Source organism: Cherax quadricarinatus, chromosome 6 (assembly GCF_038502225.1).
Source record: "Cherax quadricarinatus isolate ZL_2023a chromosome 6, ASM3850222v1, whole genome shotgun sequence".
Taxonomy (NCBI): Eukaryota; Metazoa; Arthropoda; class Malacostraca; order Decapoda; family Parastacidae; genus Cherax; species Cherax quadricarinatus.
Window position 1 is genome coordinate 54,970,731 of NC_091297.1, and position 22,452 is coordinate 54,993,182.

Sequence of the window (22,452 nt, forward strand, 5' to 3'; positions counted from 1 at the left end):
CCCTTAGGTCCAAAAACTTAGTCTTGTCAACATTAATTTTCATCCCTGAAGCCTCCCCAAACACATCCACCACCTTCCCCACCCTAAACAAGTCCCTATTACCTTTCACCAAAACAGTCGTGTCATCCACATAACCTACGATACCAGCCCCCCCTCCCCCAGGTCAGTACCCTCCCCACCTCCCGCAACACACCTCCGAATGGCCCTATAAAATGGATCCTGTATAAACGCAAACAATATTTGTGATAATGGGCAGCCTTGGCGCAGTCCCCATCGCATCTGTATTTTAACTCCTAGCCTCCCGTTAACCTGCACCCTCATCGACGCCCCCTGATACAATAATTTTGCCCAAGATATTATTTCTTCCCCAAAACCTTGCTAATGCATGAACCTCCATAATGCTTCCCTTTCCACTCTATAATAAGTAGCCTTCCAATCTAACGCCAATACACCTCCATCACCCATCTCCCCCCGTTTCTCTATAAATTCTCGAATCATGCCATGCCCTTCATACATCGACCTTCCTGGCACCCCATATTGCCCCCTATCAATTACCTTGCCTATTACCCTCTTGATTCTGTTCCCTAATATTCTCGCGAACAACTTATAATCTCCACACATAAGCGAAAGTTCCCGATAATCCATTACCGTTGACTGCTCCCCTTTCGGTACCAACACCACAACGGCCGTCCGTTGCTACTCTCCCATTGCCTCAGCCGCCTTAAGTATGTTAAACAGCCTTACTAAAAAAAACCTCAGAACCCCCCAATTCTTTACGTAGAAATCATTTGGCAGTCCGTCTATACCCGGCGCCTTTCCCAAGCTCACTCCAGACAACGCCTGCCAAATCTCACACTCCGTAATCGGCCCACCTAATGCCACCCAATCTTGACCATCAAGCTCACACTGCACATACTCTCCCATTTCTCTCAATGCCACTTCACGGATGCCCACGCTTTGCGTATATGACTTAAACCAAGCGTCTACATATCCACTCATACCCTCTGTCGTTACCAATGCTTGACCCACTCTATACCCTTCCATCCCTACATGTACGTTTAACCCCATCATCTCCGTCGTCACTCTCCACTTTCTCTGGCCTCTTAACACGCAATCCGACGGCCGATCACCCCATAGCACTTCTTCCAATCCTCCTATAATTCGCACACCATCAAAACGCTCGTTTTGCAATACCCTAATACTCTCCTTTAAACCCTCAATGTCCTGCACTGGATAGCTTGCTCCTCCTCGCGCATAACAGTCATGCAGCTGCCCTTCAAGATAGCTTTGAAACCCATACTTTAACCGATTATATTCCCTCCCACGACAAATATAATATTCTCTGATACAATTTTTAGCCACCGAATCCCACCAATTTACCAGTTCATCATCCCCCGGCGCCTCATCCACCAACTGTTCCCACAATTGCGCAAAAGACTGACGACATTCCTCACCCTGCAAAAGCTTCACATTTAACTTCCAATAACCTTGACCCCTTCTAGGCAATCCCTCCCATTCTAGGTCCACCATTACTCCTCTGTGATCCGAAAAAACCGCGTCCACCACACACACTCTGCTCACTATTACTGTTCGGGGCACGTACAAGCGATCCAGTCTAGCCGCATATCTACGTCTAACAAAAGTATGTTCTACAACCCCACCCCCTCAACGTCCATTAACCCCACCCCATTTAATAATTACCCCAAAATCCCCGAACAATACCCTGCTCCTCTAAGTTCCACATCCTTACGCCTTATCACACATTTCCAGTCACCACCGATTACAGCTACACCCGGCAAAGCACGCAAATAATATACTAGGACATCCTTCACAAATTTATTCTTAATACGCACATCTCCCTCTGCCGGACCATACACACACACCAAACTCATCTGTACCCTACCCCACCACCCATCTACACGAATCACCCTCCCCTTCCCACCCTCACAATGCCTCACTACGAACGGTCTAGTTTCCCTTACCAGGATGGCAACTCCTCCTTTCAGCCTTATCACATGCTCCACATACACATTATACCCATTCACCTTCAACTCATAGCCTGGTCTGTAGTTGTGTTCCTGCACGAACACCACATCAACACTATTACGCACCAAATATTCACTAAACCATACACACTTTCTCTCTGATCTCAATCCATTAATGTTCAATGTCATGCACTTGAAGCTTACAGAGTGGTTTTCCTTCTTGACCCTGGTATTGTCTTGCCACCAGATCGTTTCGTGACACCTTGGTCCCTCTCTCCCCCTTTAGAAACGCTCTTAACCAACTCCTGCCCCTTAGGGCCGCTGTGTCCTCTCTGCGTAACTTCTGCCCAGGACTTTTTGCCAGTGTGCTGAGCAGGCGTGATCACGTCCTCAGAGTCAGATAGCGCAGCAGCGCGCTTCCGTGATGCTCCCTCTGCTTGCATCATGTTGTCTGTTACATTGTCCCGGTGGACCTCCGCCTCCACCGCTTGCATTAAGACATTCTTATCACACTGCACAGACCGCAGATCCTGTTCCACGCCCTGATCCACAGCAGACCCAAGAACTAGATCTGGACTCCCAACCTTCCCAATACTCTAGTCAGCCAATAACACATTTAAAGCCAAGGCTAACGAGTCTTCCACATCGCTATCACTCGCATTCAGGGTGTTCTCTTCCAACACCTGAGCTGCGTTCAATGAAGGGGTGTCCCCCCCCCTCGTCACACCTGCTGACTCCATCTCATCCGCTCTCTCAACCTCCTCACTCCAGGACAAATCTTGCTCCTCACCCTTCTCTACTGCTGTATGCCGTTGTCGTTGTTTCATGTTGCCACGCCTCCTTCCACACAGAGCCGCTAGGTGATCATATGACCCACACAACCGACAGGTCCGCCGTTGCCCAGCATATGTCACAAACACCTGGGTCCGAAATTCTGGCAGCACTACGTACGACGGAATAGGGTAACGTAACGTCATCTTCACAGAATACATTCCTTTGGGTATCCCTGCATATGGCCCAGTAGCCCACTTCCCATCAGTGTACTGTACCATATTTGCCCATCGCAAGATAGATGTCAGAATCATCCGCCTCAAATGGCACATTTCTCATCTTAACCCATGTGTAATGGAGAGAAACGTCGTGAAGTCGCACGGTCACAGCGGAGTTAACTGTCAAAGTAAGCTCCTGGTACTTGTCCAACACTGCCTCATACACACTTGCCAAGTTAAACTTGACAAAGATCCTCGTCGTGCCATTCAGCGCTACTCCACATATCTCCTCGTTAGCAATACCATATGTATCTCGTATGATTGCAGGTAGTATCAGGTCCATAGAAGTTCCTGTCACAGCCCCACGGATAAGCTCAACACAGACTGTGTTTATGCGTCTCTGGCTGGCCTGCGCCATGCTGTGAAAATATAACTGCCACTAATCAACGCCAGGGGCAGCAGCAGCGCACGTCCTCACTACTCAAAAGTTGAGAGACGAAATGATTATTATTATTATAATCAAAGGGGAAGCGCTAAACCCGGAGGATTATACAGCGCCTGGGGGGGGATGTGGAAGGCATTCAGGCTTAATTCGGGGAACTGGAGCACAGATCCAATTCCCTAAATCAAGAGCCCCTTACCAACATCAAGGAACCTTCCTTGAGGGGAGAGACGAAATGAGGTAGCTCGCCTGAAAACAGCAGAGGGGTGCAGAGCACAACCGCACTCTACCGTGGTCAGGCAGCGAAATAAAAGTTTAATTGGAGGTATAGTAACATGCCTGCCGCCCGGTGTGCCGGTGTATGGTTAGCCGTGATGTTCGATGGTTATACCCCCCTTCCCCCCCTTTATGTTCAACTACTCTACTGAGTGTTGGTGAGTCACATCACGTGACCCACTTGACCTGTATGCTCAAGGTTGAGGGACGAGCAGTGAAGTAGTAGCAGCCAACGAAGACACTCCTGCTCGTCTCTGGTAACTGGCCAAGGTTCATTATCCGGCCTGGACATATTCTGTTTTATTCTGACTGCTTCCAATTGGGAAATAAGACTTTATACATTAAAGTATTCTAATGTATATATATATATATATATATATATATATATATATATATATATATATATATATATATATATATATATATATTATATATATATATATATATATATATATATATATATATATATATATATATATATATATATATATATATATATATAGTGTTATATCTAGGATCTCCTCCTAATCATCTGTTATGAAAGCCTTGTATATTTTGGACAATATAGAACAAACGTGCATTCTTAACTTATATACGATAATTCGTATATTATTATTTCTGGCTTTTTGTTGTATCATGAATATACTTAATTAAAATTAGTAATTCCGGAGGATCACTATTATTGCCCTAACCTCACTGACCAAAGTTATGCTCTAACCAGAAGAAAATAGTCGTTACAATACTTGGAGTGTAACAAGTGGGGGGCCTGTGTCCGGGAGCATAACATTGAATTTCGTTTAAAATGAATGTAGAGATGGCAGAGAGGTTTGAAGATATAACAAAGGAGAAATTACAGAATTGAAGCTTCAATCTTGTTGGCAATTAGCACGAAGCTTGGGCATAAAATACGACAGGCATTTTACTGCCCAGACAGTCAGATGTATGATACAGAATGTCCTTTTTCCAGATGAGCAGGATCCAGAGACTGAGAATGGAGAAGCAGATATTCCTTTTTTGGATTCTTTAGTACAGACACCCGAGGCCGAAACTACGACGCTAACAACCCCTACTGGAGACGACGGATATGAACTTCCCGATACTCGGAAACACTACGCTGCTACGAAGACTCCAATTCCATCTCCAAGGACTATATGGGGAACAGAACTCCATCAGGCTAAAGAAACAGTTCCAGGTAAACCCTTTACAGATGTTTTAGAAATGGAACAAGAGAAAGTCGTATTGGATGATGAACACGTTCCACCTCAAATCTCTTTAGCCCTTTTGACTACTATTCAATCTAAAGAGAATTTCGAACGTCTAGAACGTATTTTATCGCTTCAAACCTCCTTTGTAGAAGCCCAGAAGAAACTAAAAGGAGAATTTTGAACGCGAATCTTTACTTTATGAACGGGAAGTACTGAGGAAGAAAAGAGAATAGAGTAATATGTATACAATCCCTTCATTCGACCTTAGTAAAGCAGCCTCTTTGATGCCTAGATTTACTGAGGATTCATTTTTTGAGGCATTCGAAAATCAGGCGAAGGTGATGCAATGGCCTCCTAAATATTGGGCTGCTTTAATACATTCATCTTTAATAGGAAAAGCTCAAACCATAACTGCAAACTTACCTTTTGAACAATATTCTGATTATACTCGGGTAAAAGATTGTCTTCTGAAAGCTTCCGATTTATTACTTGTTAGTTACTTAAAGATGTTTAGAACTCTGAAGAAATATCCTCAGCAGTCTTGTGTGGACTTTGCCAGGGAAAAGCTCTCTGCTTTCGAGCGTTGACGTAGGGCCGCGGGAGCCGCCTCAGTCGAGTCACTTTCCCAGCTGATATTGCAGAAAGACCTTTTCAAATATTTTCCAGAGGGGGTTCATACTTATCTTTTGACATTACCTACTACTAACTTGTTAGATACTGCTACCCACTCAGATCACTTTGAAATTTCCCATGCTATAACCGTAGAAATGTCTAAGACCCCGGAAAAGAAATCTACCTCCCAAGGTTTTAGTTCAAGATTGACTACTAGGACAGCTCCAGCTGGCGAACCTTTGAAGGTGTTTTCAGAAAAAAAACAGGTGACAAAAGGCTCTTTCTCCAGGCATTACCCTAAAGATCAATTACCACTGCCTTTTTTGTAAAAAGTTAGGTCATACAGTTCCAGTGTTGGCATAAACAGCGAGAAGATAAAACCCAACTAAGAGGGAGATATCCTACTTAGGTAATAAATTCCTCTCGGAAGTATGAAACTCTGGATGATGAATCTTTACTTTTCCAGGTCTCGTCTAGCAGACCGTCTAATAGATGACTTTACCACGACAGTACTTCAGAAGAAAAGGTCCGAGCAGCTATGGAACCCTACTTTTCCAAGGGGAAGTTCGGACTCTGTAAAGAGAGGTTAGTAAACATGATGACCTTTCGAGATACTGGCAGCTATCTCTCTTTATAAAGATCAAACCTGATAAAGTTACCTACTAGTAATGAACCCCGGCTAGACGTATTATTAGAGGCTTACGGAGGCACAATAATAAAGGTCCCTATTATAAGGATTTAGGTAGAATTGCCTGGATATGTAGGCTGGATCAATGTGGGACTTTCAGATAAACCTTTTCCCATTGCCGGCGTGGGTCTATTAATCGGGAACGAAATTGATCAATTGGAGATACCCAAAGAGCCTCTGGTTTTAGATAATCCTTGATATAAATTATGCATTAGTAGCTTCTGAGGCAGGGCTAGATTTATTCCCCTTAATGTGATCACCAAAGCCATGGCTAAGAACTCTAAAAATGTGGATATTCAACAGCCTTTAGAAATGTCCGATGAATTAGGTTTGAACTTCCTGTTTAGCGAAGCAATTCAGTCGAGACCCACAGGTGACAAAGTTTTACCAGTCCCTGCGGACCTAGCTAGAAAATGTAATAAAGAAGAATTTCTTATAGCTCTAAAGGACGATAAAAGTTTAACCAATAAGGATAAAGAGGAAGGTTACCTTTTAGATGAAGACGGTTTTCTTTGGAAGAGAAATAATGATAATGACTCTAGTTCAAAGGGAAACTTGTTAGTGGTGCCATCGTCCTTACGTAATATGGTATTTAAACTAGCACATGATAATCCACTGGGAGGTCATTTAGGGTCTCGTAAGATCGAGAAGAAGATTAGGAAATTTTTTTTTTGGCCTCAGATGAGGACTTATATTGCTGACAAACTACGGAAATGCCACGTTTGTCAAATAATAGGCAAAACGGCGCACAATCCCGCGTCTGCTCCTTTACTTCCAATAAAATGTCCTGAAGAACCTTTTGAAAGATTGATTGTGTAGGACCGTTGCCCCGCACAAAAAGGGGTAACCAGTATATCTTCACTATCATAGATATGGCAACGCGGTATCCTGATGCTATCCCAATGTCCAAAATTAATTCCAGAAATATAGTAAGAGCTTTAATACGCTTCTTTGCACAAGTAAGCATACCACGTGAAATTCAATCTGACCAAGGTTCTAATTTTACGTCTAAGGTTTTTAAAGAGGCTATGTCTCGATTAGGAGTAAGACAGATCCTCTCTACAGCATATCATCCCCAGTCGCAAGGAGTGCTAGAAAGATTCCACCAAACACTTAAATCTACTTTACGTGCTTACTGTGAGCAATATTCTCGTGAATGGGACGAATGTTTACCCTTTCTTCTCTTCGCCCTCCGTGAAGCTGAACAGGAAATACTAAATACTCTCCATTTGACTTGATTTTTGGACATCAGGTACGAGGACCCCTAGCCATATTACGAGATTCTTGGATAGGGAAAAGAGGACCTCTTCATCCCAGTCCTCTGCTTTGGAAAGAACATCTCTCCAAATTAAAAAGCTTAGCTGCCGTAAATTTGACAGCTCAAGCCAAAATGAAGAAATCTTACGACCAAAAGGCTAAATCTCGTTCATTCTCTCCAAATGAATTAGTGTTAGTTAAAAACTTAATTCCAGGACATTCTTTAAAACCTAGGTATTTGGGGCCATATGAAATAATAGACAAAGAAAATGAGGTGAATCATCTGGTCCGTGAGCCAGGACGTCGTAAGAAAATTAAGAGGTATCACATAGATAACTTAAAAGAAGTACGAGTCTAGTCTTCTCCCTACTATTATTACCTCTATTCAACCTACATCCACTGAATTAAGGAATGACACTGTAAGGGAAGTAAAAGAATTTAGACTACATAATTCTCTAGTTTTAAAACAACTAGACCATTTCCTGGAAGTTCTTCCTACCTCCCAAAAATCTAAAATATTAGAGTTAATCACTAAATATAACTCCATCTTCAAAGATATCCCTACTCCTTGTACCTTGGGTTTCCACGATATTCAATTGTTAGAAGATAGTCCAATAAAGCAATCCCCTTACCGGGTCTCCTGCTAAGCAAGAATTAATTCAGCAACAAATAAATACATTACTGGAATATAATTTGATAGAACCCAGTTGGACACCTTGGGCCTCTCCCTGTTTATTGGTCCCAAAACCCGATGGTACCGTACGCCTATGCACGGATTATCGTAAAGCAAATTCAGTCACCAAACCAGATGGGTTTCCATTACCCAGGATTGATGATTTAATAGATGCTGTAGCCGGTGCCAACTTTGTGACCAGATTAGAATTGCTGAGAGGGTATTACCAGGTGCCGTTAACTCCTAGGGCCCAAGAGATTTCCGGGTTCGTAGTTAAGAACGGACTAATTACGTATAAGGTTATGCCTTTCGGCTTGTGTAACGCCGCCTCCACTTTCCAGAGAATTATGAACATTTTAGTCCAACCCTTACCAGGTGTAAACGACCTGGTGGTTTTTAATGATTGGCAGTCTCATTTAGAAAGATTAGAGCAACTACTGAAAGCATTGCAGAAATATAATTTCACTGTAAATTTACAAAAATGTGACTTTGGTAAAGCCCAGATTAAATACCTGTTTTAAAATAGGGAAGGGACTAGTAGCCCCAGACCAATTAAAGGTCCAAGCAATTTTAAATTTTCTGACTCCTCAGGACAGGAAAGCCCTCCAACGACTTTTGGGAATGGCTACTTATAGAATTGTGAACAAGCTTTTAAACATTTAAAACTTTTCCTTTCCTCCGCCCCAGTATTGCATGCACCCAATTTCCAAATTCCTTTCACCCTCCATGTTGACGCCAGCGATGCCACAATAGGTGCTGTCTTATTGCAATCTTTCCAAAACAGTAATGTTCTGCATCCATTGTTATTTTTCCTATAAATTGAAAGAATGTCAAAGATCTTATTCAACCATAGAAAAAGAAGCCCTGGCTTTAGTCTTGTCCTTGGAACACTTTGACGTATACCTCGGTTATACTCCTCATGTGATAAATATTTACTCAGACCATAATCCTATAACTTTCATAAATTCTATGAAATCAAAAAATGTTAGAATATTACGTTGGGCTTTAAGGATCCAACCTTACCGGATCTCCATATTTCACATAAAGGGTTCGAGTAACTTTTTAGCCGATGCTCTCTCTCGCTCCTAATATATTGCCTAACTACGGAAATTCTTTGCAGTCTAGCAGTGTTTCTGGTTCAGTTCTAGCAAGTGGATGACTGAGCTCGGAGAGATGTACCTCCATCCCTACACCAGCTGGTTGGGTTCTTCCACACCATCAGCATCTTAAACGTCGAGATATTTGCTTGTGGGCCGGGGTGTCATGCCCCTATGGTTAACCTTTCTTTAATATTACATTGCGGTTATTTCCTTTAATAGCTAAATTGGAAATGAACGTCCTTGTATTATTAAGGCTAATTCTTATTAACAATTATAATTTATGTATCATGGCCATGATAAGTTTAATTGGAGGTATAGTAACATGCCTGCCGCCCGGTGTGCCGGTGTATGGTTAGCTGTGATGTTCGATGGTTATACCCCCCATTTCCCCCCCCCCTTTATGTTCAACTACTCTACTGAGTTTGTAGATGAATGGTTCAGAGAACCGACATGTTGATAAATTAGACACATGTGCAACTCTTGGGTATCTTTATTGAGGAAACGTTTCGCCACACAGTGGCTTCATCAGTCCATACAAAGGAGAATCTTGAAGAACAGGAGGAGAATGAGGTAATCAGTCCCTCAACCTTGAGTCGATGTGGTCAGTCCATCAATCTTCAAGATTGATGGACTGACCACATCGACTCAAGGTTGAGGGACTGATTACCTCATTCTCCTCCTGTTCAAGATTCTCCTTTGTATGGACTGATGAAGCCACTGTGTGGCGAAACGTTTCCTCAATATACCCAAGAGTTGCACATGTGTCTAATTTATCTACTCTACTGAGTGTTGGTGAGTCACGTCACGTGACCCACTTGACCTGTATGCTCAAGGTTGAGAGACGAGCAGTGAAGTAGTAGCAGCCAACGAGTACACTCCTGCTCGTCTCTGGTAACTGGCCAAGGTTTATTATCCGGCCTGGACATATTCTGTTTTATTCTGACTGCTTCCAATTGGGAAATAATACTTTATACATTAAAGTATTCTCTATGTATATATGTTATCTAGGATCTCCTCCTAATCATCTGTTATGAAAGCCTTGTATATTTTGGACAATATAGAACAAACATGCATTCTTAACTTATATACGAAAATTTGTATATTTCTGGCTTTTTGTTGTATCATGAATATACTTAATTAAAATTAGTCATTCTGGAGGATCACTATTATTACCCTAACCTCTCTGACCAAAGTTGTTATGCTTCAAAGTTGTTATTCTTCTAACCAGAAGAAAATAGTCGTTACAATACTTGGAGTGTAACATAATCTGCTAAGCGTAAATCTGGAACTTACTGAGTTATCCCTGCTATCATACTTCCATTCAATGCTAAATGTAATTGATTTGTGGTCGCTAGCACCAAGTTCCTCTGAAATTTCTAAATTATTAACAAGGGATTCATTGTTTGCCAGAACTAAGTCAAGCAGGTTATTTCCCCTTGTAGGCTCTGTCACAAACTGCTTCAAAAAATAATCCTGAACTACTTCTAAGAGGTCGTATGATTCTGAACTCCCAGTCAAGAAATTCCAATCAATGTGACTAAAGTTGAAGTCTCCTACAATTACTACGTTTTCGTGCCTTGTGGCCTTAACAATTTCCTCCCATAGTCGTCTCTCTTGGTCCCTGTCTAAGTTTGGGGGACGGTATATTACACCTAAAATAAATTTTTTGTCCCTCTGAAAATTCTTTCCAAACACTCAGTATGGGTTTCAGAATTAATACCTGCTTTTATGCAACAGTTCAAGCGATCTCTGACATAGTGCCATCCCACCCCCTTCCAGATAATTCTGTCTGCTTGGAGCAATTTAAAACCCTGTATGTGACATTCAGCAGGCTTATCCCGGTTTTTCATATTGAACCACGTCTCGGTTAAGGCAAATACATCAATGTTACCTGCACTAGCAACTAGTCTCAACTCGTCCATCTTATTCCTAGCACTACGACTGTTTGTGTAATATATATTTAAGGACCATCCTTTCTTTTTTTTCTTCCTGCTGATTTCTGTTCCTCCACTATGCCTGTTACTCTCCTTATCACCTAATTCCATTGGCTTTCCTATGTTCATCAATAACTCTTCCTCATTCTGCTTATAACTGGTTTCCTTAAAACTCACACTATCGATACACTCAGAATTCATTGATTTTCCACGAAAACCCATACCACTATCTATTTCTTGTTTAAAGACCTAACTGCTCCCTCAACTGCGTTGGCCAGTGCTCCTACCCCAAACCTAGATAAGTGAACCCCATCCCTGGCATACATGTCATTTCTGCCATGGAAGAGGTCCCAGTTGTCAATGAATGTTACTGCATTTTCCTTACAGTAATTGTCCAGCCAACAATTGACACCAATTGCCCTGGACAATCATTCATTTCCAACTCCTCTCCATGGCAAAATACCACATATGACAGGTTCCCACCCTTCCTCCTGATTATCTCTATTGCTGACCTATACCTGCTAATCAGGTCCTCACTCCGTCGTCTGCCAACATCGTTGCCTCCAGCACTGAGACAGATAATAGGATTGCTCCCATTACCTCTCATGATGTCGTCCAGACGGCTAACAATATCCTTCATCCCAGCCCCAGGAAAACACACTCTGCCTTCTACTCTTATCCTTCAAGCAGAATGCCCTATCCATGTACCTAATCTAGCTATCCCCAACAACAACAATGCTTTTACCTTCCTTGGTGTCGTCCATCGTGATGCTCCCAGTTGTCGACTCGCATTTGTCAGGTAGCATTACACCTTCACTTGTGGAATTCGTCAATACGTTCTCTATGGTTTTCTTTGGGGTTTCTAGGGATGTCTCACTCTCGTCAGCCAATGCTTCCTTGGTGCTTGTTGTGACATTCCCAGTAGAACACCCACATTCGTCAGGAAGCACCGAAAATTGGTTGGAAGTTTCCACAGTAGTCTTCTGGGTCCTCGTTGTTTCTGCCTCTCCAACAGTCTTCTTGATCCTCAGCTTGGTTCCATGTTGCCCGGCCACTGACCAAGCTCCCCTCTTAACCTGGGGACTCACAACAGGAGGATTACTTCGAATCCTCTTGTTCTCCGTTAATCGCCGTATCTCTTGCTTAGCAACCCTAAGCTGCTCTTTCAGCTGCTGGTAAAGTTGCTCAAGAGAGGGCATCCTGGTTCAGATTCACAGAGCACACAAACAGGTCTTCACAGAGCTAAGAACACGTCACCACTGAGCTAAGTACACGTCACCACTGAGCTATGTACACGTCACCACGTGTACATAGGCAGCATGTATAGTGTTTAGGAAACTCTCATATCGATAACTCTCTTCGTTACCCCAGACCGTTACTGAGTTATCCCTACTATCATACTTCCATACAATGCTGAAGGTAATTGATTATGATTATGATTGTTTGCCAGAGCCAAATCAAACAGGTTATTTCCCCTTGTAGGTTCTGTCACAAACTGCTTCAAAAGAAAATCCTGAACTACTAAGAAATCGTTAGATTCTAAATTCACAGTCAAGAAATTTCAATCAATCTGACTAAAGTTGAAGTCCCCTAGAATTACTATGTTATCGTGCATTGTGGCCTTATCACACCTAAAATAAATTTTTCATGTTCTGGATATTCTATCCAAAGAGACTGTATGTGTTATTTCAGTTTTTATACCCATTTTTATGCAACAGTTTAAGCCATCTCGGACATAGTGCCACCCTACTTGCCTTCCCAATACTTCTGTCTACTGGGAACAATATAAAACCCTGTATGTGACATTCAGCAGGTATGTCCCGATTTTTATTATTGAACTACGTCTCGGTTAAGGCAAATACATCAATGTTACCTACACTAGTATCTAATCTCAACTCGTCCAATTTATTCCTTGCACTACGACTATTTGTGTAATATATATTTAAGGGCCCTCCTTTCTTTTTACCTTTCCTGCTCCTTTCTGTTCTTCCACTATACCTATTACTGTCCTCGTTACTGTTAAGATTTATAATTTCAAAGCCTAAATCCATGTTTTGACACCCTTTATTTTCCATTTCTAAACCTATGCCTCTAACTAGTCCTAGTTTAATGTCCTAACAACACCCTCAACTGAGCTAGCAAGAAAACCCACACCTGCCCTGGATAAGTGAACCTCATTGCAGGCATACATGTCATTTCAGCCATAGAAGCTTTCCTAGTTGTCGATGAATGGTACTGCATTATCCTTAGTGTTTGTCCAGCCAACAATTAATACCAATTGCTCTGGACAACCATTCATTTCCAACACCTCTTCTTGGCAAAATGCCACATATAACAGGGTCATCCCCTTCTTCCTAACTATGTCTATTACTGTCCTGTACCTTCTAACTAAATCCTGACTTTTACACTTGCCTACATCATTGCCTACAGCACTGAGGCAGATAATAGAATTGATCCCATTACTGTTCATGATATAGTCAAGCCGGTTAACAATATCCTCCATCCCAGCCCCATGAAAGCAAACCTTCTGTCTCTTAGGGGATAGCCTAACCTGGCTATCCCCAACAACAACGTTTTTACCTCTTTGGAGTTGTTCGTCGTGACGTTCCTAGTAGTCGACTCACATTCGTCGGGAAGCACGGAGAATGCATTAGATGTTTCCACAACAGTTTCCACAGCAGTCTTTCTTCTTCCTGGTTTTTACCTTTCCATTCGTCTTCATGATCATCAACTTCGTTCTATGCTGTCCAGTCACTGTCCAGGTTCCCTTTTTGAGTTGAGGACTCGCAACAGGAGGACTACTACGAATCCTCTTGTTTTCCTCAGTCAATCGCTGTATCTCTATCTTTGTTTTCCTCAATTCCTCCTTAAGCTGTTGGTAAAGTTGCTCGATGGAGGACATCTTGGTTCAGTCCACAGAGAGGACGCAAGACACGTCTTCACAGAGTTAAGTACAGGTCACCAATGACTATAGTGGTGACCTGTACTTAACTCAGTGGTGACCTGTACTTAACTCAGTGGTGACCTGTACTTAAGTCTGTGAAGAAGTGTCTTGTGTGCTCCCCGTGGACTGAACCAAGATGCCCTCCATCGAGCAACTTTACCAGCAACTTAAGGAAAAATTGAGGGCAGCGAAGATGGAGATACGGCGATTGACCGAGGAAAACAAGAGGATTCGTAGTAGTCCTCCTGTTTCGAGTCCTCAGGTCAAGAAGGGATCGTGGTCAGTGGCTGGACAGCAGGGGACGACGAAGTTGACGATCAAGAAGACGAATGGAAAGCCAGAAACGATGAAGAAGAAAGACTGCTGTGGAAACTCCTGTGGAAACCTCCAACGCATTCTCGGTGCTACACGACGAATGTGAGTCGACTATTGGGATCGTCACGATGAACGACAACAAGGAAGGTAAGAATATTGTTGTTGTTGGGGATAGCCAGGTTAGATACATGGATAGGGCATTCTGCTTGAAGGACAGGAGTAGGAGACAGAGGGTTTGCTTTCCTGGGGCTGGGATGGAGGACATTGTTAGCCGGCTTGACAACATCATGAACGGTAATGGGATCAATCCTATTATTTGCCTCAGTGCTGGAGGCAATGATGTAGGCAAGCGTAGAAGTGAGGATTTAGTTAGAAAGTTCAGGACAGCTATAGACATAATTAGGAAGAAGGGGGGCGCCCTGTTATATGTGGCATTTTGCCAAGAAGAGGTGTTGGTAATGAATGATTGTCCAGAGCAATTGGTATTAATTGTTGGCTGGATAAACACTGTAAGGATAATGCAGTACCATTCATTGACAACTGGGACAACTTCTATGGCCGAAATGACATGTATGCCAGGGATGGGGTTCACTTATCCAGGGCAGGTGTGGGTTTTCTTGCTAACTCAGTTGAGGGGGTTGTTAGGACTTTAAACTAGGATTAGTTAGAGGTATGGGTTTAGAAATGATAAATAATGAGTATGGATATATTGACTTATGCTCTGATATTAAGAATCTTAATAGTAACTGTCATGGAGTAACTCTGGGTAATGATAATTTCAGAAATTGTGTAAAAACAAAGATGAATAGGAAAAATGTGCAGAAGAAAAAACATATGATGGTATTTTATGCTAACAGTCGAAGTTAAAGAAATTAAATTAATGAACTACGTTTAGTAGCATGTGCTGGGAACTTTGATATCATTGCATTAACTGAAACGTGGTATGATTTAAAGAGTCGGGATGTGACTGCTGAGTGTAATATTCAGGGATTTAAGTTGTTCAATGTGGATAGATGTAATGGGAAGGGGGGAGGAGTTGCATTGTATGTTCGAGAAAATATTAATTGTTGCATAAAAACAGGTATAAAAATAGATGGAGCAGTAACAGAGTCTGTTTGGGTAGAGTTCGTGGAGGGTCAAGAAAAACTAATTCTAGGTGTAATATACCGACCTCCAGGCTTGGATCACGATAGAGGGAGACTTCTTTGGGACGAAATTGTTAGGGTTTCTGGACACAGTAACATAGTCATAGTAGGGGACTTTAACTTTAGTCAAATTGACTGGAATTCTTTGACAGGTAATCTAGAGTCCAGTGACTTTATGGAAACAGTTCAGGACTGTTTTCTGAAACAGAGTGTAACAGAGCCTACCAGGGGTAATAATTTGCTAGACCTAGTCTTGTCAAATAAGGAAACACTCGTGAATAATCTGGAGATCGCTGAAGAGCTTGGCGCAAGTGATCACAAATCCATCACTTTTAGCATTAATTGGGAATGCAAGAATAATGATAATACAGTAAAAATCCCTGATTTTCGTTCTGCCGATTATAATGGACTTAGGGAACATCTGTCTAATCTTGATTGGGGTTATCTAGCTAATGATTTTATTGACGATAATCATACTTATGAATATGAAGGGATCTGCTTTTATGATTGTTTTCTTAATAATGTACACAGTGCCCAGAGTATATACATTCCCCAGAGAGAAATTAGGTCTAATAATAACGATCCCAAATGGGTTAACAGGAGGCTAAAGCATCTATTAGGGGAGAAAAGGGGAATTTATAGGCGCATCAGAAGAGGAGAGGTTAACCTTACTGACCAATATGTTCAGCTTAAAAGAGAAGTAAAAAAGGCGATTAGAAAGGCTAAACGTGACTATGAAATTAGAGTTGCTAATGAATCAAAGACTAATCCAAAGGGGTTCTTTCAAGTGTATAGGACGAAGATGAAGGAAAAAGTAGGACCTCTGAAAACTGGGAATGGACAGCTGACGGATAATGAACTGGAAATGTGTTCCTTATTTAATGACTATTTTTTGTCAGTTTTTACACAGGAAGATGTAAATGAGATTCCAGTAATTAACAATTATTTAGTTCCTGATGAATTTAAGTTAACTAATATTACTGTCACGAGGGACATGGTTATTAAACAGATAGACAAACTGAAACAAAATAAGTCCCCGGGACCCGATGAGTTGTTTTCAAGGGTACTTAAGGAATGCAAGATGGAGCTTAGTCAGCCATTAACGAGTGTATTCAATGCGTCCATCCTTACCAGTGTTGTGCCAGAGTTGTGGAAGATGGCTAATGTGGTTCCTATATTCAAATCAGGGGATAAGTCCACTCCTTCAAATTACCGTCCAATAAGCCTGACATCTATAGTGGGCAAGTTATTAGAATCAATTATAGCTGACATTATCAGAAGTCACCTTGAAGAGCATAACTTGATAAATGAATCTCAGCATGGATTCACGAGAGGTCGTTCCTGCCTGACAAACTTACTGACATTCTTCAATAGAACATTTGAGGCAGTTGACAGTGATAAGGAATATGATATTGTTTATTTGGATTTTAGTAAAGCCTTCGACAGAGTACCTCACAAGAGACTCTTAAGAAAAGTGGCAGCTCATGGTATAGGAGGTAAAGTTCTAGCATGGATTGAAGCATGGCTTACCAATAGCAAGCAGAAAGTTACCATTAATGGAGTGAAATCTGAATGGGGATTAGTCACTAGTGGCGTTCCACAAGGATCAGTTTTAGGCCCTCTCCTGTTCATAATTTACATTAATGACCTTGATGAAGGGATTACTAGTGACATGAGTAAGTTTGCTGATGATACAAAGATAGGCCGTATAATTCACTCTGAGGAGGATATCAATGAACTCCAGGACGATTTGAACAAATTAATGTCTTGGTCTGAAAAATGGCAGATGAAGTTTAATGTGGATAAGTGTAAGGTACTTGCCCTTGGTAATGAAAATAACCCTCGAAGCTATAATCTAGGTGAAGTAGAGCTTGGTCATACAGAATGTGAAAAAGACTTGGGAGTCATGGTAAGCAGAAATCTAAAGCCAAGACAGCAGTGCCTTAGTGTGCGCAACAAGGCCAACAGATTACTTGGATTTATCTCAAGAAGTATAAGTAACAGAAGTCCAAAAGTTATTTTACAGCTCTATACATCACTAGTGAGGCCTCATTTAGATTATGCTGCTCAGTTTTGGTCCCCTTACTACAGGATGGACATAGACTCATTAGAGAACATACAGAGAAGAATGACTAAAATGATTTACTGTGTAAGGAACCTCCCGTATGAAGATAGACTTAAAGCCTTAAATCTCCACTCTCTGGAGAGGCGTAGAATGAGGGGAGATATCATTGAAGTGTATAAGTGGATGACGGGCATAAACAAGGGAGACATTAATAAAGTACTGAGGGTGTCGAACCAGGTAAGAACCAGGAATAATGGATTTAAGTTGGATAAATTTAGGTAAGTACTGGTTTTCTAACAGAGTTGTAGATGCGTGGAACAGTCTTCCCAGTGGAGTGATAGAGGCTAGGACCTTGGGTACCTTTAAGAAGAGACTGGACAAATATATGAGTGGGAGGGGCTGGGTTTGATTGGTGTCAAGGGGTACGGGAGTTAATTCTTGAGTAGCTTTAGGTAGATGTCGTTTTGATAAGGACCTGCCTCGTATGGGCCAGTGGGCCTTCTGCAGTGTTCCTACGTTCTTATGTTCTTATGTTGATGGGGCAGTCGTTGGTGGTGTGTTTATAGGAGTAGCAGGTCCAGCAGTGGGAGATGTATGTGAAACGTTCTTGTTCTATATGACTAGGGTGGATGTGGTAATATGAGATGGCCAGACCGTCAGAGAGTGCTTGGGCAGCCATGGAGATGTCTGAAAATGTAATCTTTAGCATAGATGAGGCGTTAGGGATCTTGTAGATGTTGTCTACCGAGGCCCAGGTGTTTTGTTCCTCCATAGATGTCTTCAGTGCTTCAGTAGAGAGAGAGGTGACCATATTGTCCAGTCTTTTCATAAAGACCGAACGTTTCGACTTCAAGAATGGAGACGGGGATAGAGTGAATTGCTGTGTTTGTAGGGTCCTGATTGAAGAGTCGTCCATAAGTTTTGATGCTTCCGTGTCGTCTGTGCAGACGACAATGAAGGAGTCCTTCAGAGAGTGGATTGCCGTAAATTTGACCTGCAGGCGGGTCTTAACGACGGTAGCTAAAGCTAACTTCGAGGAGTCATTTATTGCACCATTCACAGGCTTGATTTTCACACGATTCGACAGCATTGTGAAAAGGATGTGACGTTTGTAGAATATAAATTCTACACCCCGGCGGGGTCGAAGAGAAGCTTCTTGACTGTAGAGCAACTGTGTGATCGGACAGGAGATACCATGATCATGGCGTCTAACCGGCCAGTTGAAGTGATAGGATGGAGCCTTATATAGCGCCAGGAGGTGAGACGTAGGTCACTAGTAGAGTAAGAATGTAGACAGTGAGAGGTCAGGTCCCTCTCAAATCCAGCCATTCTCACTAGTAGAGCTTGTTGAAGTGGTTCCAAGTCTGTACCAAGATACCCTTGTGTTACAGTGTCTGACAGAGTGAACAATAAAATGGTATAAAATACCGACAGGTTGTTTATCGTTTATTTTATTGTTCACTCTGTCAGACACTGCAACACAAGGGTATCTTGGTACAGACTTGGAACCACTTCAACAAGCTCTACTAGTGAGAATGGCTGGATTTGAGAGGGACCTGACCTCTCACTGTCTACATTCTTACTCTACTAGTGACCAACGTCTCACCTCCTGGCGCTATATAAGGCTCCATCCTATCACTTCAACTCCATATTATTCCAGACAATGGAACAATACTCTTCTCCAGACTGAGGGACTGACCACCTCAAAACTTTAAGGGTGATGGACTGATTACATCGTTTTCAAGTCTCTTCTGCTGCTATCAACTTTGCTGTACTCGACTGAAGAAGCCTACTGTGTAGGCGAAACGTTTCGAAATAAAGATACCTAACTGTTGCATATGTGTCTTACCTAAACAACCTGTCGGTATTTTATACCATTTTATTGTACACTTATCCACATTGAACTTCATCTGCCATTTTTCAGACCAGGACATTAATTTGTCCAAGTCCTCCTGGAGTTCATTGCTATCCTCCTCAGAGTGAATCATACGGCCTATCTTTGTATCATCAGCAAACTTACTCATGTCACTCGTAATCCCTTCATCAAGGTCATTAATGTAAATTATGAACACGAGAGGGCCTAAAACTGATCCATGTGGTACGCCACTAGTGACTAATCCCCATTCAGATTTCACTCCATTAATGGTAACTCTCTGCTTTCTATTGGTAAGCCGTGCCTCTATCCTTGCTAGAACTTTACCTTCTATACCATGAGCTGCCACTTTTTTCAAAAGTCTCCTGTGAGGTACTCTATCGAAGGCTTTACTAAAATCCAAATAAGCAATATCATATTCCTTATCACTGTCTACTGCCTCAAATGTTCTACTGAAGAACGTCAGCAAGTTTGTCAGGCAGGAACTACCTCTCGTGAATCCATGCTGAGATTCATTTATCAAGTTATGCTCATCAAGGTGACTTCTAATAATGTCAGCTATAATTGATTCTAGTAACTTCCCACTACAGATGTCAGGCTTATTGGACGGTAATTTGAAGGAATGGACTTATCCCCTGATTTGAATATAGGAACCACATTAGCCATCTTCCACAACTCTGGCACAACACCGGTAAGGATGGACGTATTAAACACACTCGTTAATGGCTGACTAAGCTCCATCTTGCATTCCTTAAGTACCCTGGAAAACAACTCATCTGGTCCCTGGGACTGATTTTGCTTCAGTTTGTCTATCTCTTTAATAACCATGTCCCTCGTGACAGTAATATTAGTTAATTTAAATTCACCAGAACTAAATAATTGTTAATTACTGGAATCTCATTTACATCTTCCTGTGTAAAAACTGACAAAAAATAGTCATTAAATAAGGAACACATTTCCAGTTCGTTATCCGTCAACTGTCCATTCCCAATTTTCAGAGGTCCTACTTTTTCCTTCACCTTCCTCCTATACACTTGAAAGAACCCCTTTGGATTAGTCTTTGAATCACTAGCAACTCTAATTTCATAGTCACGTTTGGCCTTTCTAATCCGCTTTTTTCTTCTCTTTTAAGCTGAACATATTGGTCAGTAAGGTTAACCTCTCCTCTTCTGATGCGCCTATAAATTCCCCTTTTCTCCCCTAATAGATGTTTTAACCTACTGTTAACCCATTTGGGATCGTTATTATTAGACCTAATATCTCTCTGGGGAATGTATATACTCTGGGCACGGTGTACATTATTAAGAAAAAAATCATAAAAGCAGATCCCTTCATAATCATAAGCAAGATCATCGCCAATAAAATCATTAGCTAGGTAACCCCAGTCAAGATTTGACAGATGTTCCCTAAGTCCATTATAATCGGCAGAACGGAAATCAGGGATTTTTACTGTTTAATCATTATTCTTGCATTCCCAGTTAATGCTAAAAGTGATGGACTTGTGATCACTTGCGCCAAGCTCTTCAGTGATCTCCAGATTATTCACGAGTGTTTCCTTTTTTGACAAGACTAGGTCTAGCAAATTATTACTCCTGGTAGGCTTTGTTATGCACTGCTTCAGAAAACAGTCCTGAACTGTTTCCATAAAGTCACTGGACTCTTAGATTACCTGTCAAAGAATTCCAGTCAATTTGACTAAAGTTAAAGTCCCCTACTATGACTCTGTTAGTGTGTTTAGAAGCCCTAACAATTTCTTCCCAAAGAAGTCTCCCTCTATCGTGATCCAAGCCTGGAGGTAGGTATATTACACCTAGAATTAGTTTTTTCTTAACCCTCTACAAACTCTACCCAAACAGATTCTGTTACTGCTCCATCTATTTTTATACCTGTTTCTATGCAACAATTAATATTTTCTCGAACATATAATGCAACTCCTTCCCCTTCCCATTACATCTGTGTACATTGAACAACTTAAATCCCTGAATATTACACTCAGCAGTCATAACCCGACTCTTTAAATCATACCACATTTCAGTTAATGCAATGATATCAAAGTTCCAAGCACATGCTACCAAACGTAGTTCATTAATTTTATTTCTTGCACTTCGTCTGTTAGCATAAAATACCATCATATGTTTTTTCTCCTGTACATTTTTCCTATTGATCTTTGTTTTTATACAATTTCTGAGATTATCAATACTCAGGGTTACTTCATGACAGTTACTATTAAGATTCTTAATATCAGAGCATAAGTCAATATATCCTTACTCATTATTTATAATTTCTAAACTCATACCTCTAACTAATCCTAGTTTAAAGCCCTAACAACCCCCTCAACTGAGTTAGCAAGAAAACCCACACCTGCCCTGGATAAGTGAACCCCTTCCATGGCATACATGTCATTTCGGCCATAGAAGTTGTCCCAGTTGTCAATGAATGGTACTGCATTATCCATACAGCGTTTGTCCAGCCAACAATTAATACCAATTGCTCTGGACAACCATTAATTACTAACACCTCCTCTTGGCAAAATGCCACATATAACAGGGCGCCCCCCTTCTTCCTAATTATGTCTATAGCTGTCCTGAACTTTCTAACTAAATCCTCACTTCTACGCTTGCCTACATCATTGCCTCCAGCACTGAGGCAAATAATAGGATTGATCCCATTACCGTTCATGATGTTGTCAAGCCGGCTAACAATGTCCTCCATCCCAGTCCCAGGAAAGCAAACCCTCTGTCTCCTACTCCTGTCCTTCAAGAAGAATGCCCTATCCATGTATCTAACCTGGCTGTCTGCAACAACAACAATATTCTTACCTTCCTTGTTGTCGTTCGTCGTGACGATCCCAGTAGTCGACTCGCATTCGTCGGGTAGCACCGAGAATGCGTTGGAGGTTTCCACAAGAGTTTCCACAGCAGTCTCTTTCTTCTTCAACGTTTCTTGCTT